Source organism: Pollicipes pollicipes, unplaced genomic scaffold (genome assembly GCF_011947565.3).
Source record: "Pollicipes pollicipes isolate AB1234 unplaced genomic scaffold, Ppol_2.1 Scaffold_2003;HRSCAF=2346_pilon_pilon_pilon, whole genome shotgun sequence".
In the NCBI taxonomy this organism is placed as follows: domain Eukaryota; kingdom Metazoa; phylum Arthropoda; class Thecostraca; order Pollicipedomorpha; family Pollicipedidae; genus Pollicipes; species Pollicipes pollicipes.
The window spans coordinates 40,074-66,890 of NW_023596032.1; the positions used below are offsets into that span (position 1 = coordinate 40,074).

At 50.6% G+C, this 26,817-nt stretch overlaps 2 long non-coding RNA genes across 2 annotated transcripts; both read left to right on the plus strand.

Moving 5' to 3' along the window:
- The first annotated feature begins 6,816 nt into the window (after window positions 1-6,816).
- Window positions 6,817-22,669, plus strand: LOC119096315 (uncharacterized). Its single transcript, XR_005094051.1, has 3 exons — window positions 6,817-6,845; window positions 18,684-18,768; window positions 22,608-22,669. It is a non-coding gene; the product is annotated as an uncharacterized LOC119096315 (long non-coding RNA).
- Window positions 22,670-22,686: 17 nt separating this feature from the next.
- On the plus strand, window positions 22,687-26,551 carry LOC119096322 (uncharacterized). Its single transcript, XR_005094053.1, has 3 exons — window positions 22,687-22,746; window positions 24,368-24,484; window positions 26,447-26,551. It is a non-coding gene; the product is annotated as an uncharacterized LOC119096322 (long non-coding RNA).
- The last annotated feature ends 266 nt before the right edge of the window (window positions 26,552-26,817 follow it).

Consider the following 26,817-nt stretch of genomic DNA (forward strand, 5'->3'; position numbering starts at 1 on the left):
GATATTTCGCCAATGAACTGGACAGTCATCCTGACCTACACCTCTATTACAATGTTATATGAACATGTATTGTACATTTTGCATTTAAAGCCTTCTCAGGACAAATCAGTTCTATGGTCTGCTTCCAAAAATAGATCCTACTAAACCACGTTTTCTAGGCCCAGTACTTGCGCCATATTCGTCGTGGTTAAAGTGCCTGAACGTTTATATATAATGGCTCTTTGTGATATATATATATATATATATATATATATATATATATATATATATATATGTATGTATATATATATATATATATATATATATATATATATATATATATATGTATGTATGTATAAATGACTGGGTTTAATGAGTAATGCTCACATTGGGTTTATAAATAGGCAATAATTGTTCATTTATCCTGGTACGGCAGTACCTAAATGGAGTTAAATGTTAAAGTAAGGTAATGTGAAGAGGGCAGTTTTCAAAAATTCGCTGTTACTTTACCGTTATATTGCTAGTCGTTGGTTAACCTGCAGACCCATAATGTAGGATGGGTTAGGTGACAAACGTGCGCGGGAAATAATACCACAACTACCCTTATACATCCCCAAGACTTCCCAGCGGAGATATGGGCCATCACTCTTTGACTGGCAGAAATCGAAAAATTGCCAGAAATCGTCTCATTTTACAGGAAAATCTGCTATCTTGAACTGCAATGGCGCACTCTGCATTTACACCCCAGGGGTTCACCGCTCATGGCCTCCATTAGGGCAAGCTAACCATGCATCCACCCTGGCAACGCCCCTTCTAAGGCTACAGGATGGGCATTCAAATTTCTCAATGCGCGTCCCAGGGCGCTGCAAGCCCGTCTGAGCCGCCGTTTCTCACCTCCACACTATGCTGTTGTTGTATGTTGTACTCTGAATGTATGTTGTGATATTAAATATGTTAGATCGAACAAATCGGCTTATGGAAATATTTAGGTTCAAATCATCCCACAAAAAATCGGGGTTTTCATGCGCACGTAGCATTGGTGCCATATGACTTAGTCCCATGATGACGTCACAGCATCGCTACACAGAATGCAGTAATGCGAGGGTTTGGGAGTAGACAGAGGGCCGCAAGGGTTGCATCCTGCTAAACTAAAAATTCGTAGATAGCGCAAAGAAAGCGACATCTTTCGTTCTGATATTTAGCTGTTAATCTAGAGTACTCTTTCTTTTCGCCCTGCACCGCCCTGCTTTGTTTTAGAGTCCCATAAGTTTCTTAGAAATTATGTGTAACTGGCATGGCTACATCTGGGATCGCTTACACGCGGACCACTGTCTTGACTCGATGCATGAGTGACTGAATGCATTGGCGTTATAAAATTCGTACCGTCTGGTGGTAGAAGCATAAAGCTGCCACAAATCCATAAATACCATTTTCACACATATTCAACAGTGATTTGATTCAACACCACAAGGAGCAGAATACGTGAAGACTGTTTAAAAGAAGACAAATACAAGAGGAATACCTGTACTGCGAATCAACAACTTATGCAGTATGTGTAATCAGTGAAACCAACGATCACAACATGCGTTCATGGACGCCAAAAGCGGGCACGTTATAGTTTTTGTTGCGCTTTTGACCAAACATGACCAATTTCGTAAAATATTGTATGGCTTGTTTTGTTCCCGGCGCCACATTTTAGCATGGTAAAATGAATTTTGTAGGAGCGCTATGCTAGTTTTGGACAAGCCAAACCGACCATTGGATCAATCTATATCAACGTCAATAGCAAAGGGGTAGTGGATGTGTTTATCAGCTACTGGAGAGAAAGATAACTTACATAACCAGACCTTTTGAGTGTAACCGTGTCGGAGCGTAACTTCTGAGTGTAAAGTTATGTCCTCAGCAGTGGCGCAAACCGAGCGGTCCCTGGCGGCGCCGAGAGCCGGCCCACGCCACTGGTCACTTTAAGCTGAACATAGCTGAAGCAAGCCATCTCAGAGAATGTCAGCGCGATTCAACGGCCACGGCGCAAGAGTGGAATGGCTAAAATAACGTGTTCCGCCAAAAGTGGTACCTTATTTGCTAGATGCTATACGACAATTGAAATTGGTTTCTGCGGCAATCGAAACCTGGGTTCTGTGGCAATCGGAATCTAGCCTGTGCGGCAACCAGAATCTAGCTTCTGCGCTGATGGCTGTTGCATCAATGCCAGCAGACAGTCAGCCGTCAACGGAAAACGTCGCGCTGCGTTGTGTAAATGAAAGTCCGTTACCAGCGCTAGTACCAACAGAACTTGTCGGTTTCAAGTCTGCTGTCACACAGCCATCTGCTGGTGCCGCCGTGGGGCCACTGCCGTGTTTTGAGGTTGTTTGCTTCTCCGCCCGTGGCGTTCTGCCGGGGGCCCCCTGCGCTGTCCCCGCTCCGGTGTGTACCGCAGGCGCAGCGCTGGTGCGCAGTTGGTCACGAGACAAATCTCTCATGACATAACTCAATGCTTGTTTGATAACTTGCTTGAATCCCAAGAAATATACCAGATCTCAAAGGACTTCTCGAAACAATTATGAAAAAGACTCTGGATCTTAAAAGATCCTTTCGCAGACCCGGAAAAAAATGATGGTCGTGGAGATCTAGTAGGATAACTTTGGGACTGGATAACGGATCTCAGAAGAGCCTTTAACAAGATTTCAAAATGGATTCCATTTCCTCAAAGATCCAAAATTCAGGGCTAAGATCAGATCCTTGGATCCATTCATGATATATTAAACATGGAAAGAGTTTTTTGGTTTTGCGCAACATAGAACGTTCTGTTTTTTGTTTGTTTTTGTTTTGTTTTCTTTGTCATTAAGTTTTGACCAGTCCAAGAATGCAAGGTTTCGTCAGGTTTTAAGTACGCTGGCCATCGGGCCAGCAAATTTGAAAATCCTGCTTTTCTGTAGTTTTAAGTAGCACTTAACAGCGCTTAACAAAATTCAAGCCACAAAACTTTTCATCTTCATTTTTTTCAGACAGGCATCATGACCATGGACAAGACCGGAACTTTAGTTAGTTGGCCCAAGGTTGAGAAGAACAAGATACAGAATTGAGGACACTAATGGGACGAATGTGTACACATATGGCTGGCCATGAGCAGATATGTCTGCATTGAAAAAGATGCTTCCTTTATCAAACTAACGTGGTGCTGACAAAACCTAACCTTTTGACAAGGATCGCCTGAACGCAGCCCAGCGACAGATATAAGACCGGCAAATCCGGCTATTGCCATGGGGCACCAAGCCGGTTAATGCCATGGGGAACTAGTCCACATTCAATCATCTCTGGCGCCTTTACAGCCCACTCCTAAGCCAAAATGCCCTGCCAAATTTTCCTCAATTTACAAATATCTGAATCTTCGTCAGCCTGGACAAAGATCTCAAAACTATTATTTTCATGCACAGCAACAATGAGTAAACGGACTCTGCTGTTGACTTTTCAACGGCGGTGATCTCAGATACACAATAAAGATCACTAGCTAAAAGGAAAATAGGCTGTGCTGAGTGACAAGCTCATTTTATCCATTAAAACTTTGGGTAGGACCAAGGCCTTCATTCCTTTAAGTTCCGGAGAAGTTGTTTTCCAAATCTGCAAAACTTTGAAAGAGTTAAAATTGTACCTTGAGTTCATGGAAAGCTTCCGTTGTTCTTGGAGGAGCTCAATCCCCAATGCTTTTGAACGTACCACCCACTGTTGTGTGAATTCATTCGACTTTAAGCCTTGAATTTTTAAAAACACTTTAAAGATAAAACAAACAAATGTCGTCCACCATAGCAAATCGCCCTGAATGAAATGACAGAGGCTGGATAACATTAAGTATATAGCATTAGGCTACACTTTTTTAGGTATACAAACTCAGCAGGCTCTAGATAAAACGGAAATTGTAAGGTACGTACACCCAACATGAAATTTGCATGGGCTGATGTTGCAAAAGGTTCATTCAACATGTATCATGCCTGCTGCTGATGTGTTCCTTGAGCCTTTTTGCACGCTTACATCTTTACATCATGGACGAGACTATATTGCTTTGCGAGGATGCAGCTGCAGCCCGCAACCCGGCATTCCAAAAAATCAACTTTAGATGTATGGCGTTGCACCAAAAGGAACAGAAAATCAAAACATATTTGCACTGAAACTTGCTTGGTTAGGTTCAGCTTGCGGTTTAAACGACCGGTAAGAACACATTTTATATCAACCTATTGGCGCAGCGCACGACCGCAAACTGCAACAGTTGACAAGGCAACATGTGCAAGGGAATGGCGGCCCTGTCATGTTTTAAGTCGTACTGTACGCAAACTTCAATCTGGCCCATCCTGTGCCCTATGAACTCATTACTGGAATATAATCTGTGGTACTGACATTCAGTGAATTGTGAGCGGCCGATGTAAAGCATCATTCAACATTGATAGAAGGTGCATATGTAAATATGGGTGTCCAATGTAGTTTTCAAAAACTTAAGACTGGCACCAACCAAGAATGTTGCTGAGACAATTGATTTGTTTGAGAATGATATTTGTTGGGCTGGTCTCAAGCTTGACATTGGTGGAGCACGTCGTAAGTCATGTATTAAAGATCAGCTGTTCTCATCGCAAGAATTCACAATGCCAAACAAGAACCTAGTCCGGATAAGGCGGACATAAGAACTTCATAAACAAAACATAGACTCAGAACGTTCTTCTCGCCGCCAAGTCATGTTGGAGACTGACAACGTGGTGAATATTGTAGTCACAATGTTGCCCCTTTTATGGCGCTGTAAGCAGTAATCCTTTGTTGAAACACATACTAGTTGTTTGCCCTATTGAGCAACAAATGAGCATATTCTCACGCAAAATTCAGTAATGAAAAACGAGGCGGAAACTGAGTTTTACGCGGGCCAAGACACTCACCATAGACAAAGCCTTTCCTCAGATTTAACGCTATTATATCACAAGCGACTTGGAATTGAAAAGAATCGGCCAGAATGATTTAAAGCATATTCCGAAATAAGACTGATTCCAAGGAGGAGTGGGCTCATGCCCCTCCCCGCCCGCCGCCTGGCGGTGAAAAGTGAAACTTTGATCCTGGCGCACTGCCATTTGTATAATTTATGCAGCAGTCACGAACTACCCTACCCCTACCGCTCGCTACGTCTGATGCCGGGTCCCTTGCGTACACGTGGAAACTGGAAACTACGCTCTAGACCTTTCTCAATATGCAGGGGCATAGTTCCGTCAAAAAAGAGGGGTACGGACTGCTGTAGAGGGTCAAGCGGGCAAACGCAGGCCAAAACACATAAAGTGAGATTTTCTCCACGGATTTGAACCATATTCTTCCCAAAAGGCTGGAGCCTCCAACTGAACAGAAAACTGTTCTCCATTCGGAATTTGCACTGGAACCGGCTCAGCGTGCACCCCTTGCCCTCGCACGACAGCGCTGGAGGCGGCTCAGCGTGCACCCCCTGCCCTCGCACGACAGCGCTGGAGCCGGCTCAACGTGCACCCCTTGCCCTCGCACGACATATCTTATCGTCGAGAGCCACCGGCGTGTTTGTCCACGCGCGCATGTACGAGTACATGTCTAGCTGCCGCCGCTTATCTGCCGGTAGGAGAGCCAATCAACCTGCTCTTCGTTTTATCATGCCATGTCTAGACAGGTAGGAGTGGGTTACCATCCCATCATAGTGGGGCATCATCATCATCCTCCCCATTCCATCATGGGGAGTCATCATCACCATCCACCATCCCATCCTCTTCCTTCTCTCTCTCTCTCTCTCTCTCTCTCTCTCTCTCTCTCTCTCTCTCTCTCTCTCTCTCTCTCTCTCTCTCTCTTTCCCTCTCTCTCTCTCTCTCCCACTCTCTCTCTCTCTCCCTTGCGGCCCTCGCTCACTTCCAGTCAGTATCGACCGGTGATTTTTTTCTGTCAGCATTCCGCGTTTTTTTCGCTGCGACAGCCGTCGCTGCGCGTGCCCTTCTTCCACCGAGTCTCTCCGACCGGCGTGCTGCGTTGTCGGGCGTCCGCGGCGCGGTGTCCGCGGTCTAGACCGCCGGCGGCTTCGCGGGGAGCGCGGCCCGGCCTTCTGCATGCGCGGCGCCTGCACTGTCGTGTTTGTGGCGCAGTTGCACACGTTGCAAGCGTTGCAGACGCGCCCGGCCGGCGGCGGCGGCGCCGGCCTCGCCGGCCGCCGGCACGCACAGGGTGTACACTGGGAGCAAAACGCCCAGCCGCCCATGGCCTGCCGGGCGCCCGCCCGCTCGCGCCGGCGCCGGCGACGAATGCGGCGCATTCGGTGGTGCGACGTCCGGCCTACGGCGGGATCGGATGGCCACCGGGTCATCGAGGTCACGCACAGGTCACGATGATGGGTCACACAACCATGTGTGGAGCTGGAGAGCAGCTGCCATGTCGCGAGTTCTGCCAAGGTCACGCTAAAAATAAGCAGAAAATAAGTTCGTCGCGTCAATCATTCGGCGACCGCACCTCCATCCCCCTCCCCCCGCGGCGCGCGTACCGGCGGGGGTCCCGCGGGCGGGCACTGCGCCTCGCTGATTGGCTGCCGTCGCCCCTCCCCCTCGCGTGCCAGCCGCCAGGGCCCGGGCATGGCGCCCATGGTGCCGCCGGCCGGCCGCAGCCCATGAGCAGCCATTTTTGCGTAACCGGCCGTCGCGGCCGAAAGGGGTTCGTGTGCGCGCCGCCCCAGAGTGCCGCGAGTGCCCGAGTGCCGCGCCGAGCGCGAGTGCGGCGAGTGCGCGCGCGACGCGAGTATCCCCGGTGACCTGGCTGCGGCGGGGCGTTTTTGCTGCGGAGCGGCCACGGCGAGCCCGTCCCCCAGGCGCCGCCTGCGAGGCCTGTGCCATGAGGTGAGCGCGCCGTCGCAACGGCCGGTCAGGTCGCGCGCTGTTGCCATGCTGCTGTGGACCTTGAACTTGACCTGCGCCCTGAACGCCGGAGAGACGCCACAAACCGCCGTCCAACCGCCCTGGCGTTGGCGTAACCTTGGGCGGGCCACCTTTGTCCGGGCGGCGAGCGCTAAAACCGCCACGCGCGCGCGCGGACTCGCGGCTAGCGGCCCGGATGCGGGCAGCTCTGCGGGTGGAAAGGGCCCGCTACGGGGGGAGACTGCGGCAGGAGAGGCGACAGACGCCGGCTGAGGCCTGGCCCTGCAGCGGGGTGCGAAACGGGGGATGTATGTGGGTTCGATCCAATCGCTACCCAGCCAGGCATGGGCAGATCCAATTCAAGGCCTCCTAGCTTGTCCAAGGCCAATTCCGTCCAGCCGGCGTACGAAAAAGTTGTGGAAACCGTTATCCGTCTTCCACCTAAATCGTACTCACGTGTGGAGCAGCTCGGCCTATCCGGTCTTGATTCGATGGGACGATGGGACGAACGGACGGTGGGATGACGGGACGATGGGGCGACGGGGTCTCAAAATTCGCTGGATCATTGCAGGAACTTGACGCTCGAGCGCGCAGCAGGCGGGGTTTGGCATAATTGAGGGGCACCTGCTGGGGAGAGTTTTGGCGAGGGACCCTGTATTTCAGCTGCTGGCTTGCGCTCGTCGGAGGACGCCTCGGGATGGGCCTCCGCCAGAGACATATTTCAGGTCAATCAGGAGTGTCTAAACCCGGCATGTTCATGCCTGTTTACTGGCCACATGTACTGAATGTTGTGAATGAAGCGACCACCAGTTCTGTTGACACCATGGCATGAATGACGTAAGCGGGCGAGAGCAGCGGCATTTACAATGCTTTTGACCCCGAGTAACTGGGTCTCAATTTCCCTTGATTACTGTGGGGGACAGGAAAGTACTATAACTGCGCATGTGTGCATGCGATGGAACTTATCGTTTATTGATAAGTCAAAATATCCAAATGCTGCTGTGCTCATGAGTTATCGAGCAGCGAGCATGTTTGTGAGCGCTCCCATTCATTCTGGACTTCGGCGCCCGAAAGCTGTTTGACCCTCGCGAACTTGCTCGGAAAGGTGTCTTTAGTCCGCATGTGAGGTGAATATAATGCTGCAGTAATGTTAAACGCAGGCGAGGCGTCCTTAGTGTTTCCGCTCTTTTTGCTCGCCCGTTCGTCCAGCGACAGGTTATCGATTCCCGCTGCCACCACTTAGCGTTTAGACCAAGCCAGACTCACCATGGACACTTAATAGCGTTCAATTTCCTTTCGCTGACAGCTCTTGATTGTTTCTTCGCACGCATTCTCCCCGTTGGCTGCCCTGTTCTCGTTGTCGATCCGTGTTTGCTGCCGTGTCGTCTGTATATTACATTCTTCACATACGCCCGAGTGTATGGACACCGATTCGTCTCAGCCCCAGCGCCATTGTGACTGACCAAAGCTGTGACTGGACTGGACGACGTTCGCCAAGTGACTGGACTAAAGCTTTGACTGGACTGGACCACGTTCGCCGTGTGACTGGACCAAAGCTGTGACTGGACTGGACCACGTTCGCCATGTGACTGGAACCAAAGCTAGACCACGTTCGCGATAGCCCGAGCCGAGGCTATCTTTGAGCCGTCTTTTGCTTTGAATGAAGGTTCCGCTGAGGAGGTCGAAGCATTGAAGCCAATGTCACCAACTCGCGGGCTCACTGAGAAACTAAAGCTTTTCTCTTATTGGCTCGTGTTTCCTGCGCTCGTGTGCGGCGACTGTCACGTGTGAAGTGTGGATTTTCAGGATCAGTGGATCACCGCGTGGGGTGTTCAGCACTTCGCAGTGTGTGGCAGCTTCCCTTTACTTAAATGCGTTCATATGATCTAGAGGTGGCATGCGAGTTCACGTGCTTTTCGCTGCTCGTTTTTGCATGGGTGTGCTCGGTTTGTTTGCACTGCTGTTAACACCTGTCACACATTGGCGTAGCTTTTTTCGACCCAACATCGTGGCAAAAACTGGGCGGGTCGCGGGCACCGCGTAATCTAAACACTATGACGCGCTCAAACGCAGATATGGCGACGCAACACATGCGCGCGTGCACACACACGCACACACACACACGCACGCACGCACGCACGCACGCACGCACGCACGCACGCACGCACGCACGCACGCACACACGCATGCACGCACGCACGCACACACACACACACGCACGCACGCACGCACGCACGCACGCACGCACGCACGCATGTGCTTTTTGCGTTTTAGGGAGTGCCTTGCTATAATTTGTTTTATCGAACAGCTGGCAGACAAAAGTGAGCTGGCGTCGCCTGTACCGTCTTGGTTCTGGCTGAGCGCGGACGCGCGCGTACTTAAGCCGTGCCTGCTACGCCTGCTTACCGACTGGGGTGGCGACACGGCCCGGCTGACAAAAATCGGGGTCTTTGGGCCTTGTGCCCCCCCCCCCCCTCAAAAGTCGCGTTCGCTTCCCCCTAGAAATCGGGACCTAGGGCCTCGCCCCCTCAGAAATGGAGGCTTCGGGTCTCACTCTCCCCCAGAATTGGACGGCCTCGGGTCTCACTCTCCCTCAGAATGGAGGCTTCGGGTCTCACTCTCCCCCAGAATTGGAGGCCTCGGGCCTCACTCTCGTCCAGAGATGGGGGCCTCGGGCCTCACTCTCGCCCAGAGATCGGGGCCTCTACGGCACAGGGATACGGCAAGCCGTACGTGACCGAGGGGGGCGAGTTGGAAGCGCCCCACCCAGCCGCGCATGCAGGACTCCGCGGGGGGCAGGGGATGTGGCCGCATCCAATTTTTACACGCATTTATTTGCGCGTGGATTAGTTTCCGACGCTTTAAAAATCGACGTAGACACTAAAAACAATGCGTATGCAGAAGACATGCGGCGAGCAAACGTATTTTTTTGCTCATGATAATTGTGGATTATGTTCACCCCATTGCAAAATCGTACGTAAACCACTGTCTCCACCGGATATTTCCGTGTACACCACCCACAACAGCGTGTGGGTTTTGATAGGTCCACGGAATAGCTGCCACGCAGGATGACAAATTGCTTTGTGTGAGTCCTTCAAATGAACGCTTCCAGCTGCTGCTGAGTCATGAGTCTCGTGATTCACGTGAACGACCTACGTGCAGAGTGAGGGGGGCAGAGTGTTAGTTTCTCATTTTGTTGGGGGGGGGGGGCGGGTGCAGCCTCTCAGCTTCACTTTGACCTTGGTGGAAAATCTTCCCGAACCTTTTTTAGTGAATAGTACTATGCTTCTACATAGAGAGTAGCATCGTACACCGCGGAGCAGGTGCGCCGTGTACCAAATTCGAAAACGGTGCACCTAAACAGCGTTGCATGGTCGAAGGACCACGAACCCCCCCCGCCCCCCTTCCCCTCTGTGCCTTGTCAACCGTCCGAAGGACCCCTTGTCTTGTCAGAATCGTTGCTTTATTGCCTCTCCAGACCGTCATCTCACCATCGCCGACAGCTCGAAAGACAACACATCGGCGCCGTCGGATTGGTGGCGCCAGATGGTGGCCAATTGTCACTCAGTTGCATTACGGTCGAGAGGTCCTCGTCACGTTCGTTTTACTGGCCGACCGCTGCCTGCTGTCTGGTGCTGTCGACGTGTGTAACACAGGGAGGCTCCCAGATGGTAACGACGGAGGCCGTGCTTGGATAACAACAAACGCATGATGTGCGCCAAGATCAGCATTAAATCGACCTGGAATGGCCGGGCATGCTAGGGTCACGCACGAGCGCACCCCCAGTGCCTGATACGTGACACGCGTGCCCTTTGTGTTGCATGAGACATCATTTTCAACAAAGTTCGATGTTGCGTCATGAAAATGGCGAGGGCCGGCTCTGAACGTGGATGATTAGCAGATGGTTTGGTTGACCTGGCTTGACCTCGATAATCGTAGCGTTTGAAGGCTTGGCTGTGAAGGAGTCTTCACAGAGCAGCAATATGAAGAATGCGATTATGTTCGGTGAACTTCAACCTAGCGTTTCCGCCTCCCTGGCGTTTCAAAAATGTTCTGTAGCGGACAGAAAGGAACGATCAGAGGCTTTGGCCATGATTTTGCGTGCAATAATTGACCATAGTTGACTTCAAGTGTACAGTACTGTCACTCGAAGTGTCAGGATTTAGAGCAATTCTTAGCAGTTTACGTCGCCAATCGGTGACGCGACGGTGACGCCAACGAAGCGACAAAAAAAAACGAATATCTTCAATGGTAGCTATCAAGGAAAGGTGCCCTTTGACAGAAGGCGTGACGAGACGCTGGAGCTGCCTCACATCCCACCTGTGAGAAATGCTCAAAGAACCAAAGAGATCAAAATGATTATGATTTAGGAAACAAAAAATTGTATAGAGGAGTAGTAATACTCGGTACCCCGAAAATCCGCATTTCTGTACTCCCTGGGAACCAAGCCAAATAAACGCAGCGCGTGCTTCCTTAACCCTTATTAGTCTCAGGTACCTACGGTACATGTGTGTGCATGCATTTTCTGGCAAGTTGCCAACCAGGTTGAATCATGCGACGAACCTTGCATGAATGTTCCAAAAGATGACTAGCCGGATATGCCATACACTACTCAGTGCATTGTCTTGGTGGCAGACCGCATGAGCTCGTTTTACCTGTTTAATGTTTCAGTGGCTTGTTTGTTCAAAATTTAAAACTGTCTGCGGTGTCAGGGACAGGTACTTTCCGCACAAAACATTGCAAGTCGTGGAATAGCGGGACCAATTTGGAAAATGGATTGACAATTCAATGAAGGAAACCAACCGGATTAGCGGTTCATAATTGCCGCGACTGCGTGACTCGCACCGGAGCTCATCTTGGCGGCGAATGGGACTGGCCCAGCATTTTAGTCTGCGTGCATAATCATGGACGAGCTTTCCTGGATGTCATGATACTACTGTGTACTTAGTCCGCGACTTTAAAATTTGGCTTATCGCCCACCGTTGCCATGAAACGGTCAAGACAAAGCTCACGGATCCCCGTCGTTTGTAGAATGATTCTGCTTCAAACCGCGGACACCGGTCGATCTTCATTTAAATGATTTCTTCTTGCGTGGAGATTGCGGTATGGTAGACGTAGCGACGGTCACACAAACTTTCTTCGAAATTATCCTAATGCCAACATTTTACCGTTGGGAGGGCACTCGTTCCGATATGTTTGTCCCATGAACCTGTCCCGGCATTCTCCGCCCGTGGATTAGTTGTTTTCGACGGATGTTGTTTCGTGCGATAAGCTGACGGCCTGAAATATGTGATGGCTCGACGAATACACGATATAGGACATTCCCAGGAACAAATCAAAATTACGGTGGGCAATGAGCCAAGGCTGTGTTGTTACACACATATGTGACACAACTGCATCGCGAACAAGTTACGACGCACTCTCTGAACGCAAATATTGCCGTTCCGTCAATGCACTTCACCTGCCCAGAAATTCGGATGCAAGGACCATTCCTCGCAATTTGAAATGCTCATGTTGGCCTCGGACTCACAGACGAATAGGTTTGCGCTGTGAACATGTAAGCTGGCCACTAACCTTGAATACAAAAACTGTGGGTATGTACATTATGGGAACTCCGCAAGTCGTGCCTGTTAGATAGTCACTCTCTATACCCTTATAATATCTCTGTTCGGCCTTGCGCCTGTGCCCTCCTGGTCTGCCGGTGACTACAGAGATGACCCCGTTTAAAGAACCTCTGGGTCGCCGGTACAAGCGAAGGCTTTGCTCATTTTCCCCAGCGCCTCACAGCGTTGCATTTGGCGGTGGGCCAAGAATCAACGCCAGACGCTGCGAAGTGGGATCCTCCCTTGCCCCTTTTCGTTCCAATGCTGCTGGTAACCTTGGGGTAGGGGGTACTTGTTTATTGCTGATGGTGGAGCACTTAACATGCAATGCTTAGCTGTGCTGTTCAATGCTGGTTGCTTGTGCACGTGTTTATAGCGGCGCGCGGAATTCCCGGTACGCAGGATCTTTACCACTGGCGGCTTGTTTTCACCCTAAGTGTTCTAACAAAGTTGGGGGCCCGTTTTCTTGGTGTCTTATTTGTTTTTTATGCATAAAACCTACACCTCTTATCTCTTCGTACCGTAATTTCTTCGCGCCGCAAAATTTCAAGGCAGTAAAACTTGATGGGGAAGAATCTTTGGAGTCCATGACATTGGCGCGGTCAAAAAACTTGCTCTCGCAGTTAATTATATCACACCCTTTTAGGTGGGCAATATTTTTTTTCACTCACGCTAGTTTCCATCACATTAATTTGCGTGCGCAATGTGTCCTTCATCACGTCTTTATTAATTTGTGTCGCATTTCCTTTTCATATAATTGTCTGTGTCTTGTTTTTACCTGCATGCAAACTTTACAAAGACACGCAAATGTATCCATGCTGTGATATGGAAAAGTTCCACTTACGTTTTAGCTATATTGGCTTTAGCTGTATCCATATACCTACGCACCTCACCAAAATATACCGTGCGTGGGAGAGGAGGACCCAAAGCTTTGATCGGTAGGTGTGTACTACTTGCCGTAGCATTTTCGTTCAGCATGTATGATGCGCGCTATAGTTAGACATAGTTTAAAGTTTTGGAAAAGTTTCAAAAGCTAAAAAAAATCCCCAAGGTAATTTTCTTGCTAAATCTACAGCACAATCAAAATCCACCCTCGTCCCGACACCGCCCCGTGGTTTGATGCCGTCCTCTACCCCTCCCCACCCCGCCCAGTAGAGCATCGCCCAACAATAGGTGTGTCAGACATGTGGTCTCACGCCCCAGAAATAACCTTGGTGTGACTCGTCCAAGATGGTCAGATGGAAAGGGGCCAAGAAGTGAGGCGGTCGGACAAGCATGAGGTGGTCGACGGTGCTGCGGTGAAGGAAATCCTTCAGTATTTTTTTTTTGTCAAAACAAAAAACCGAGGAAAAAATCGTCAAACTGGAACTGCTCAACTGGAGAGCTAACCTCAAAGCCACTGGACAACCCTGATGACAATTTCAGTCGATGACGTTGACAGTGTCAATGACAGTTCCAGCTGAAGGCGAAGCCATTACAGTGGTCGCTACTCGCAGACGAGCACGGTTTAAGAAAAGAACTATACACATTGCATCCTGCTGGAACAAGCACCAGTGGGCGCCCGCGACTTCATCTGTGGAAGACATCATGGACTTGCACATGAAGACATGCTGGTTCAAAGCATAGCGCATGCATACTTGAAAATTGCATCGGAACAAAAACAAAAACGAAGCCTTGGAATGCACACATACGTGGGAACATTCCATGCAACACCGCTGTTGTTTTCCGATCCAGTCGGATGCAGGATGTATCCCTGCGCACGACATCTGCTGCGGTACTTCTATTGTGTTGACAGAACTGTTTAAAGAGCGCCTTCGCCGAGGAAAGTATTTACGTTGACCCGTGGCAGTGATTCCTGCCTCTAGAACTGAAAGATTCGGTATGAGAAATGTGACTCTGTTTCTTGGGATCAGTGGCTATCAAAGCTAAAGTCCCGGTAATCTCACGGAATGTTTTGATTGCAGAGACGGGAATCACTGACACAGATCAGTATAAATTTTTCTCCGCTTTGACGTTTTGTCGACGCTCAGGCGCCCACCCATTCTGACCTGTAGGTGGTGAGTGAGATATTTCTGCTCACTTGACTGAGCAACGTGGTAACAGGTGTGAGAATCTGCTACCTTCGCTCCTGCATTGGTCGCTCTCATATGGGTGGAGTATTGTGCTCCTCTCGAGAGTTCTCTCCAATATTTTTATCCAGGGGCGCAGCCAAGACTTCCTTAAGCGGGGAGGGGAACGAAGCTTAACAATCACTCATAACAAAGAACCGGAGAGGTCTTCTTTGGAGCTAACCTGTGATGTAGGTATACGGGCGTAAGAGCGTCCCCTCTCCCCTCCAGTTGCGTCTGTCTGTCCCTCCGTGTCGTCCTAAGCGCCACTTTAACACCGAAACGGTAAGTAAATTTGTATCCTTCGTAAAGCCACGTTCTCAACCCCCCCGGACGCCCAGCGCTTTATGGCTTCCATCCCCAGTTCTGACGCTGGCCTGGCCACCTAACCTGTCGCCAAGCAGTGTAAGGGCACATCATCGGACACCGGTTCCTGCGTTCGGCAGCGTTGACCGGGTCACTGCACCGATGGCGCGGCGTTTTCCTTGCATTGTTTGTCGCAAGCGCGCCAAAAATTCCCCCGCGTGAGGGGCGACCTCCGTCGCCGGCCCATATCCGCCACTGGCGAGCACGCGCGGCGGCAGGGGCGCGCCCAGGATCAGAGCAAGGGGTAAAAAAACGGTGATGGGTTGCCGCCACGTAAAGGCCTGAGTTGCCAATAGTTGATGGCAATGGTTGATGTGGTTGATGGTTGATGGTTGTGGTGCGTCGGTGTCGGCTCCCGGCCATCTGTACTGGGTGCGCCCTGGACCGGATTCAGCGGAATCGTTGTCTTTTCGCCACTTTTGGCCTGCGTGCAGGTGACGCCTGCTGGTAGCCTACGTGGTCGTTCCACCCGCCGAAGACATGTTCGCAAACCTGAGCCTCGATCATGCCGCCAGCAACAAAGAAGAAATCAGGCTCGGATCTGATGCCGCTGTTTGTGTTTAGCGCTCTGACTACAAGCCATGCTATTAAGAGGTAATTTAGAGGCGGAATATTATGGAGGTCCTCTTAATTGAGCAGCATGCGCAAAGGAACTTTTGGTCTAACTAAATATTTTTTTGCATTCTGAGCCTCGTGCCCGGTCTTAAGATGTGGAAATTTTTGAGAGGACGCCTGCCCTTTCGAATTTACGGGCAATTACATCCGCAGACTCAACATGAAGTTTGTTTTAATAGATCGACCACTGCCATCACCTTTTGTTCCGATAACACCAACTTGGGCCACGCCGAAAGCAGAGGTTTCCTGCCACCGACTTTCCAGCCCTCATGGAGCTCTGCAATTTTCCAGCTTTCCGGCCTTCCAGCTTTCCTGCAGGGCAATTCAGCATACACCATTTCTGTGCGCACCTAGGTTTACCACGTGCAGTTTCGTATGTGATTTATGATATTATGTGTGAAGATCATCCCACATCTGTATAGGGTTTTTAAATGAGGTAGACATTCAACGAACATGCAGTGTAATTTGCAGCCACACCCTTCTTAAAGCTTCAAACCCTTTAGTTTCCGAGCTTGACGCATGCGGACATGCGCAGACTATTTCACATAGTCTATCTGGAGGTCAGCCAGACATGCATGACGTCATAGAGACGTCACACGAGTTCTACGACCACCATGGCTATGTAGTGCTCAAAGTCAGGAAGATACGATCTTCAAATTATTACTCGTGTCTGACGTAAGTCAGCACGATTTGTGGCATGAACGGATATCAGTCGGCCTGAAATCCATTCAATGCACTGAGTGCAAGTTTTGAACACGGATCCTAATTTATGCTACATAATGCAGGCATCTAGGCAGAAGTGTTGGTTTTGACGGAAATGAGACTGGAATTAGAATAATCTAGGAAAAGCGCCTTTACCGCTCATGTAAGTTCAGCTGAAGAATGTAAAATGACGTACAGGTATACAAGAACACCACGGGAAAGGGTCAAAACACGCTATACGGTTTTAGAACATAAAAAACACTAAAGGGTCAAACAACGATATACGGGCTCAGCAAACACGCACCCACAAAGCCCCCCCCCCCCCCCCCAACTCTCGGCGTGTTCAAGTTCTACAAGTGAATCAACCCGCCTTCAGCAAGAGTTATTATGATATGGTCTGTCTGGCAGCGATTCTGGTGACATAAAGGCGATCCATGATGGAGACAAGCGATGACGCAATGAGGAGATATCAATTAAGTAGTGAGATTGTGTTGTCTGGAGCAGTCTTTTGCACGTTCTTGCGAACCAGTAAATCACAAGTCAGCTTATTTCAAGATTTAGGACGCTTGCCCCATTATCTGCAAATGTGGACCATTCCCCTTAAGCGCTCTGCGTTCGGACTTACTAATCGGGAATGTGATTTGCCCTCCTCCTTGCCTGCCTTTCATTGATGAGTATCGTTGTAATCCCTCTCACCGACTCGTTCTGTCTTCTACGTCCGGCTTGGTCTATCTGAGCTCTATTTGTTCTCTTCATTGTTAATAGTTTCGAATGTTTGTTTAATTTTTGTAGTATTTTTCTAGTGTCCTTTAGCGTAGACACTTTCGTACAAGGCACGACACTATGGAACGTGTAGCATTTGTAGGATCTGTCCAGCGAAGGTTCGGTCAGAGAACGAACCGCCAGACTTCAATGATGCCTTTCTGTTCTTAGTGCTTGGGCTTTTCCCATTCAGGCATATCCAGCGACACCCCAACAACAAACCGATCCATTGGGTCATGTCCAGGTGCAGTACAGCCGTGGATCTGCGGATATTACGACCGATCGGCGCAAGGTTTGAAGTCAGCAGGTTGCGAAAGTCACCGCCCCTAAATTAGTAACGGTCTTCGGTAATAGCAGACCGCAGGACAGCCTCTGTCATGGACGACCCAGAGCCACCTGCTTTCGTCCAGTCTCTGACAGAGGGTGCGCCTTCGCGGCCCCTGCGTGGGCCGTCCTTAGGGCTGTGACGTCACAGTGGGAGGAGACTGGAGTGCGCCGCGCGCAAATGGGGCGCGGTATTACGCGAGGGAGGGGGCGCAGGCACTAAAGGGTTGTTTACGCACTATTCAAAATGGCCAATCCCGTTGCCGGCCTGCTGCGGGCGAGTTTTGCCCCGTTGTCGCCATTCTGCTGGAGCCTTATGGTGTGTTCGATCACCCGAGTGCAAACTGAGAAATGATTCGTCACACGCTGGCGTTGAGGTTGAGGCTTTTGCAGGACAGCAGGGAGCCTGCGCAATTGCAGGTGCAGTCAAGGCATTGAAGCTTGCGCGTTGGCCAGCATCACAAAATTCAGTTATGAACGGGTCATAATTTGCAAGTGTATGACGGCGATGACTTCGACCCGATGGCTAGCCTCGCTAAGACCACCACCAGCAGCGACCCACGCACGCCGGTGTCGCGGCGGCCGTGGGTCTGCACGAACGGTGCAGGGATGCAAAAAAGTCGACGACCCTGAATGTATATTGAAAATGGTGTTACTACGTGCCGGCGTACGACAGAACGCACCCGAGAGCTGCGTTCACTGTAGTGAACGGCGCAAAAGCACCACGAGGAAGAGATTCTAGAGCTCCTTGCGCGGGACGACCGAGCGTGGTCAGCCGATCGGGTCTTTCCTGCGTGGCTGTCTGGTCTGTCCCTCGTGGATCGGGCTCGTCGAGGCTCTCGGAATGCATGTCATGCAGAGACATTAGGGCATGCAACATGGCCAGGATGCTGTCTAAGAAATGGGGCATTCGGCGAGTGGTCCATTCAAGGCGGCATTCAGGTTACCATAAATAAATAATCGAACAAAAGCATGGCGCGCCGAACGCTGCCCATAAAGTTTGTTCGGCGTTCCCTTGTGTCTCAGTTTTCTCAAGATTTATAGAGCGAGCAGTTTGATTTTCAACTGACAAATTCCTCAGCTCATGAACTTATGCACCGTCCACAGACTTCCGTTCCCCTACGCTTAGTCTGACCGTAAATTGTATATACGCCTTGCAAGATGGGCTGTTTGCGCCATTGTAGGTTTATTTCAAGCTTTTGATCATATACCAACATGAAGCCATGTGATTCACGCGCTTCCCAAAGGTTCCAAAAGTTGTAGTAACATTACACCATCTGCTCCCTTATTTCCCCATCTGCTCTGACCCGCGACCTGACCTCTGACTTCTCTTGTTGCAGATGATGGGCACGGAGCAGTTCAGCCTCAAGTGGAACAACCACACTCACCATCTGGTGGACGTGTTTAAAAATCTACTGCGATCAGGTGAGGACTCTGGGATTCTCAGTCACTTCAACACCACTTTCAGACCATGGCCGACGTCTCACGGAAGATGGGGCCGATCGAGTCGACGTGGCCGAATCAACTTCTGAAACCAAAACCACTTTGGTTTTCGTTGTTGACCAATCAGCTTCTAGCTGGTTGCTGTTAAAGGTTGAAATGCTACACTCAGAACTAAGGGCTGTCCAGAGGGCTAGAGTAAGGGAAGGAAAATCAGCCGAGATTGCACGAGACGCTTCGCACTGCTCTCAAGGTCCGAGTCAGGCAGAGAGAAGAAGGTCCGAGTCAGGCAGAGAGAAGAAGGTCTGAGTCAGGTGATGGAAGGTTTGAATCAGGCCACGCCCATCGTCTTGCCACTTTAAGAAATCCTCAGTCTTAATGCTCGAAATAGACGCGCAGGAGTAATGAGATCGACAACATATGGTGTTGGTTTACACCATGCAAGAAATTGTGCGCTCCTGTGGCACGCTAAACTGGGTTTTCTGTGAAGCCTTTTGAGTTTTGACCTTTCATGGCCAAATTTTGTCCATGCCCCCAGCCCTCCCGACGGCAGAGCGGCCAGGATCTGCCTGTAGAATGTCAAGCCAGCCTGCAGACCAACCCAGGGTGACATGAGAACGCCGAGTAACGAACTTTCGCAATGCAAACTTTCCCCGAGGGGACTGGCTGACCTGTTGAAGTCCCCCCCCCCCCCCCCCACTCCGACTCCGCCGGCGTCTCTGATCCCCGAGGAGTCTGAGAGGGGAGTCTGCTGGCCTTTACCGCAGTCTGATGTCGGCCCACAGCAACTCCGCCCCGCCGTCCTGCCGCCTACCGCGGTGCCCGCCAGCCCCGGAGGCACGTGTGCGCGCTGAGACACAGGGCACGCGCAGACACGCGTGCACGCAGAGCGTGCTCGGTCCTCTCTGTTTCGCTGCCAAGACGGGAGGACTGAAAGCCCGGTGGCGCGCTCCGTTGTATGTTCGGCAGCCAGAGGCTGATGGCTGAGGCTGAACTATGGCTGTGGTTTTTTCAACTGTGGCTGGTGGCCACGACCAGCGCCATCGCTTGTGGATGCTTCGTGGTGGGTAACGCCAGTTTCTAGGTGTTTGCGCTGGTCATGGTTAGCTTGTTCGACAGCAAAAGTGTCTGTGTACTGTGTAGATGTCTGTGTACTGTATAGATGCCTGTGTACTTTGTAGATGTTCCACGCGGTCGGCTACTTTGACTCCCTTGTGCAGCTGCCCCTCTATTACCCGCGTTACAGGGCACCGTGCTCTATAGCGTTCAGTGCGGTACTTATTGTACGTCTTTCTGGAACCATTTTAGGATCGTCAGCATGCTGCAACGAATGCTGCGTGTGAAGCAGACAATTGTTATTGTCGAATCGGGAGCTCCCGTCACTCTCCTGTGCCCCTTGATTGTTTCAGTTTGACATGAAGCCATTGCAAGGACGTTACACAAGTAGGCCTCAGAATCCAAGAACGTTAACGGAGCGATCAAATATTTCCAGGAAAACGACGCTAGCGGCCATGTGATTTATACTCTCAGTTCGAGCACTCCGCTGGGAGTGCGTCATAGAGTGGTCGCCTTTTAACTTTTCAAAAAGCCGTTTCACCCTCAGACTGATTTACAAGGCCCGTTCCGCCCGCAGCGCAATGCTCCTTGAAATAGACGGCTCAGAGTCGCAAGCTTCATTTTGGATGATATGATCATGTGTGGTGGAAGCTGATGGGTAATAAATGCCGTATCTTCGAATTATAAATAAGCCATACTTACAAGAGCATGACCAGAGCACACCATGCCAAGAACAGGAGTATGATATTGTCACAGGCGTACGAATGTCAGGAGTAAGCGTGTTGTCACCCTCTTCTTCGTGTTTTGGCCGATTCCAAAACATGGGCTGGTTTGGGGCAGGTGTCCTGGAAAATATTTTAAATTTGCAAACATTTCCCAGGAAACCTGCTGCATGCTGGGCAATTAGGAGCCAACCTGTACCGCTGCATGTGGAACTGAGTCTTAATCTCAGTTTATTTCATAAGAATGCACATACTGGTTCGGTCGCTTCACTATTTTTTACCACAGGCCCTTTGGTCTACACTACTGCTTCCAAATGCCTGCGTGTCACTATTCTTTCAAGTTAGTTGTGCAGAGCGTGCCTGCTATTGGGAACATATGAGGGTAGGACGCAATGAACATGGCGACTACTGTTTGGCTGCTGCTGAGCTGCGGTTCATGTATTAAAGTTGAGTTGCTATCACTGCGTCGTGGTTGCACTTTCTGGTTTATATCCTTCTAAACTTCTCAATGTGGTTTTGTATTTCCAGCACAAATCTACGATGCATTTTAGAATCGACCGAATATTAGTTTTGTGAATATTTGGTCCCGAAAAACTGCAGGGAGCGCAGCATTGTCCATGCAGCCCTTTAAAATCCCTTGATTTTTTTTCCAGCCGCGCGTTGCGGGCCTTTCGGCTTGGAAAGCGACAGTCTAATCGTAGTGACATGACGGCAGCTGCAGAAGTACTTGACATCAATAACTGCTTACGCAAGACGCGCTCTGAAAGTTGTGTCATAAGCTGCAGCTGGAAGCTACACCATGGCGAGCACGCTCAGCACAGACTGCACCGGCCGAGAAGGGCTTGGGTGGAATGTAACGGGGCGGTGAAGTTTCAGAGCGTGAGGGAGCACATGCTCACCAATTCTCACCTTATCTCATCTCGCAGAACTTCCGAGGGCCGGCCGACTTGAACCCCTTTTCGTGGATCAAAGCCTAGAGTTGCAGCGCGTGGCTCCATCGTGACCCCGCAGAATATCTAGTGGGAGTCTAGTAGGAATCTAGTAAGAATCTATCTAGTATGTAGTACCTAATATGCGCAGAGTATCTAGTCTAGTGTGCTTACCGCTTGAGGCTCGGATTCTGAGGACACCCAAGCTTACCTCTCCTCAGAAGATGCGGAATTGCTGGTACGCGCGATACAGGGGCACCGTCAGGATTTCCTCACATAGGGAGGGGAGACCTCAGTGAGAACGTATCACGTAGATTACCGTTCTGTCCAGAGCTACCTATGGTTAAAAAATAGAAAAGAATACAGGCCTAAGGGGAGAGGCCCCCCGCCCTGCCCGGGGCGCGTGACGTCCTCACGTAAGTCTGAGGTGGCACAAGCATTTGCCTGGCAAGAGAGACCCTTTCTTGCAGAGGGTGGGTCTGAGGGCACGCAAGCGAACCTCTCGCATGCCCCGCAGGGTCTCAGGTGGACCTAACCACTCTCCCGCGAAGATCAAAGTGGAAATGAACCTCTTCCTGATTCGGGCGTTTTCTGGTCTACGCGACCAACGCGGCCACGTGACCACAGTTGACCAATGGTGTGGTTTCCCATCTCTTTAAGAATGCTGTGGCACCCACGACGCTGGAATTGACCCGAATAGCATGATTTGCGCACCCAAAACATAGAATGTGAGGAATGAGCGCCATGAGCTAAAATATGTTCGGTACAGTCGCTTCTCATTTGTTTTTCTTCTGCGGCTTGGCGGTGAGCGAATGCAGATAAAGTCTGCAGAATCAAAGATGTACCGATGCAGCCTCCTTCTCCCGTCACCATCCAGCACACGAAAATCAAGCAGAGACCATAGGTTTGCACGGCCGGGACCCCACCAAGCTACACAGTAATGGAGTGAGTGGATCGACAATTTAAAAATTCGGGCCACCGGGCCAAAGAGCGTGCTCAAGGATTTTAAGATATGCGTGTGTTTGGGTAGCCACAACCCTTAAAAAGATTGTACCTATGAACATCAGCCTCTCCAACGAGGGCCCAAGCTCAAAGCTGACCTCTTCGTGCTTTCCAGAATCTCTGGTGGACGTGACCCTCTCGTGCGAGGGTCAGAGTCTGAAGGCGCACAAGCTTGTGCGTGCTGCTGCTCCTCGCCTACTTTGAAACACTCTTTCAAGACCACACAGAGACCCACCCTATTGTGATACTGAAGGGTAAGTACCGAGCCTGAGTCACTGTTTGCCCAGCGGCCGGCGGCCGCGTGGAGGACGTGTGTCACGCGCCGATAGTGTCGGCGGCGCCTGCCCGCTGTGTCGTGGACCCGATACCGGAGCCACCAGCCGAACTCAGCCGCTGCTAGCTGGGAACGCTGCTGCTCTCCGACATTTCAGCTTATCAGCGTTGAGCCTATGGCGTTGGATGGCAAGAATGAACGCGCGACTCTCCTCTATATCTGCAGCGTTTGTATTGGCGTATTTATCTGTTGAGTTTTGCGCGTGTCCTGAGCTTAAGTATTGACTTTTTGATTTGTTGAGTTTTACGCGTGTCCTGAGCTCAAGTATTGACTTTTTGATTTGTTGAGTTTTGCGCGTGCCCTGAGCTCGAGCGCATCCTCCGAGTCTCATGAGCCTGGCCTGGCAGGTGATTGGTTGTGTATCGGGCAGCTCAACACTTAATGCACTCGCAGCCGTAAAGGGTGAGCTGCATTAATCGAAAATACAGTGCGGATTGTACTCGGCAAGCTGGTGAGCCAGGGAAACTAAACGTCTTTCGACCGTGCATCTATTGAATAAGTAAACTGAAACGCTTTTACACGTGCTACGTTAAATGCGTATTGAAACGTTGAGCCGTGATTTGCCTCACGACATCGACTGGGACTAACGTGAGCCTTTGGCCCTCGCCCTGTTTAAGCGGGCCCGAAACTCAGCCCCCCCCCCCCCCCCGGCGGTAGAACTGAAATGAAGTCAGACCGAAAGCGGGCACTGAGCGTGGCGGATGCGTGCGCCTAGCCTGTACCTTACGTTTGTGTCTCCGGGCATTTTTGACTATTCTGTCGGCCTTGTTCATACCTTCAGGACGTTGAGCCACCAGTGAAGAGTTACTTAAGACTAAAGACGTTCTGTTACTTAAGTCGTTTTGGCACAGAGCGCTCGTCGAATACAACATGCCTATTTACGCTCATGAACTATAAAGTGGACGGACGCCATTGTCGCGGGGTCGGTACGGCCAGGGGATAGCTCCCCCAACTTCAGAAAAAAGCACCAACACTGCCAACGCCTCCTGATTGAGTTGATTGGTGCAGCTGTAACAAGCGCAGCGACAAAAACCCTGCTTGTGTACCCGCTTGTTATAAATCTTTCGAGCTTTGTTAACAGGGGGTTTCCAAATCTCCGTGAGGGACCCTTAAAGCTGCTATCGAGGCGGGCAGCTGAGTCTTTCGCGGGACGGATCACTTCGAGCAATTGTGGATTACTCTTGGATTTTGTTGTGCTGAAAAGGAAAGGGAAAAGCAGGTGGCAGTGTGAAAAGGATTTAGATATTTTCACACTCAGACATATTGGAATAGATAAAGAACAAAATGTGAACTGAAAAACTATATGTTCTTATGCATGCTACATGTAGCATTTCGTGTTGGCATCAGCTCGTATGTAATGATACGATGTGCTTAAGATGGGAAATCTGTTGACCGTACTGGGTTACCTTCAGGTCAATGTGATGTTTTTTTTTAGCTGACTGGGTTTGTGGGGCAAGGTCCAAATTGGGGATCAAATTTCTTCGCATCCTGCAACTGTTCTTAACACTGAGCTCCCTGACCCCGGGCCCGTTTTTTCGCAGATGTCAAGTTCACCGAACTCAGGAGCATCATCGAGTTCATGTACAAGGGCGAGGTCGAGGTCGAGAAGAATGATCTGGACTCGCTCTTCTCGACCGCCGAGGGCCTGATGATCAGAGGTGAGCAGGTCGGATGTCAGAGGTGGCACAACCTACCTACCAGGGAGTACCTACAAAGGGTACCAACCTACAAGCCTTGGGACCTGCTGAAGGAGTCATTCTGGGATAATTCAGAACGTTTCTCTGTGTAGTTATGCTGTTTGGATAGTAAATGAAAATTAAAAACTTAAGTTGAATGCCGTATTTGCTCATTCTAAAAACTGTGTAGCAGCCTCGAAATGCTCCACTTATCAAGTGATACCATTCTTTTTAGAAAAGTTTTTCTTTACGCTGCAACCATCATGCAAATTTTCTGCCTTAGCACGGGCCTATTGGGCGGCGTGCACCGCCTGATAGTGCTTACCCCATGCCAACATTCCTGTCTATAGCCTAACAGCCGAAGACGCATCCCAAAAGTGCCAACATTCCAGGCATTCGGATTCACTGTCCCTGGAAAAACCAATTGGCTGCAACGTTTTGCTTTTTTGGAGGAGAGATAAAATAAGAACACATTTCTGGTAGCCTCAGTTGCTCAACGTTGGGGAAAGCTTAGTCCTGAAATGGAGTTGAGGTACCCAACCGTTCACTGTTAAACGCGTCTTAAACTGCAATTTCGTGTCGAATTGAGAGTGACATTGTCACTGGCGTGGGTGGCAGGTAGGCCGGTACACGTGTAGCAAAGGTCAAACCACCGTTCACTGAAATTGGTATGAATGTAACATTTTAGCGTTGCGAGACGACTATTTCCGCGGTGCCGCTATACCAACGGACCTCTACGGTCTTCAGCCACGGTTACCAATGCAGTCTGTAAGCGACAGCTATCCATATCGCGTGCAAAAACAGGTAAAATTGCACTGCATGCCGCTTTCCACAGTTGCAATATTTCATGGATTATCTGTATCATAATGTTGCTCGTTATTTTGGCGTCGAGCAGACCAGCACACGCGCATGCATGCAACATATATGCAGCACGCATACAACGCCAACAGATGGGCCAGCCAAATGCTGCGGCGTCTTATCTGGCAAGTATCTTCTCTAGGACACAACCTTTTAGTCGGTTGGGCAGCTCCTTGCGAAAATGTTTCAACTGAACGAGTTAAGATACGAATGTGACTTTGAATGTCTCATTTCTAAAATGTTCAACATCTGGCAGCGCATGCTGCCAGACTGACACAAAGTCCGTTAAAGGTCACGTCGCTTACTTCTGGTGACCTTCGTCTGGTGACCTTCGCTCGGTCACACGCAGTCTTTACAAGTCTTCTCGTGGTGGACCCACCAGCAGATGTGATATTCCCGAGGGAAGCAGGGCCTTCCCGAGCCTGCAGTCTTGTTCGCTGTTCAGGTGGAGCTGGCGCCGAGCTAATATAAACTCACTGGGAGCTGGCAGGGCCCAACTTCTGAATTAAATAGCGCGGAGTGGTACCAATTCTGATATTTGATTGTTTCATTGCTTGCTGGTTGAAACGCTCCGGAGTACACCTCGGCGCAATCCATAGCTGACACTTCGCGGTCGAGGATGATGCGTTGACCCTTATCTTGAAGACAACGAATGCGCGCAACTTCCCAATCCTAAGCCCACTGTCAAATGCGCGCACTGTGTGCCGAGAATGGGGCCCAGCGATACTCTGTTGCCGGTTTACTGCTAACCGCATGTCTAATCCGAGTTCACCAACAAATAGCAAATGGTCCCCACTTTTCATTCACAATTTGTAGTCCCAGGAGTTTGACCTTCACCCCACTCCCTGACCTGCAAGCCACAAGTTACCCATTCGTTCTAGCCCACGCACCACCCCGCACCAGACAGAAAGCTTTCCAGAAACTGCAATACCCCCCCCCCCCCCCAGCTCGTCGCCCGCGGAGCCCTCTGCGACCTCCATGTGCCCCCGTGGACCTCCATGTTTCCCTCAGTCTCCGCGTGCCCCGCTGACCTCGGTGTTCCCCGCTGACCTCGGTGTTCCTCCGCTGACCTCCGTGTGCCCGCAGGGCTGACCGGGTCACGACCCGCCATGGGCGGCATCACGCCGCGCCAGCCGGCGCCCCCGGACGACCCCGTCCACCGAAAACGCCCAAAACCAGAGCCGTTCGAGGGGGGGCGCTGAGGGCGGCGGCGAGCGGGCGCCGCCCCCTGCTGACGGCGCCCCCACCGCCCAGGCGCCCTTCAGCAACGGCGACGACAGTTCTGTGGTCAGTTCGGCTGCCGTGGCTGCGCTCTGGGGGGCGGGGCTGACTTAGACTGGGGGCGGGGCGGAGCGACTTAGACTGGCGAATGTGGGCTCTGGTTAGGCTTTTTCGAACGCGTTGGAACGCGAGTAGCTGAGCGGTTTCGAACACGTTTCGGACGCCCAGCGAAAAGG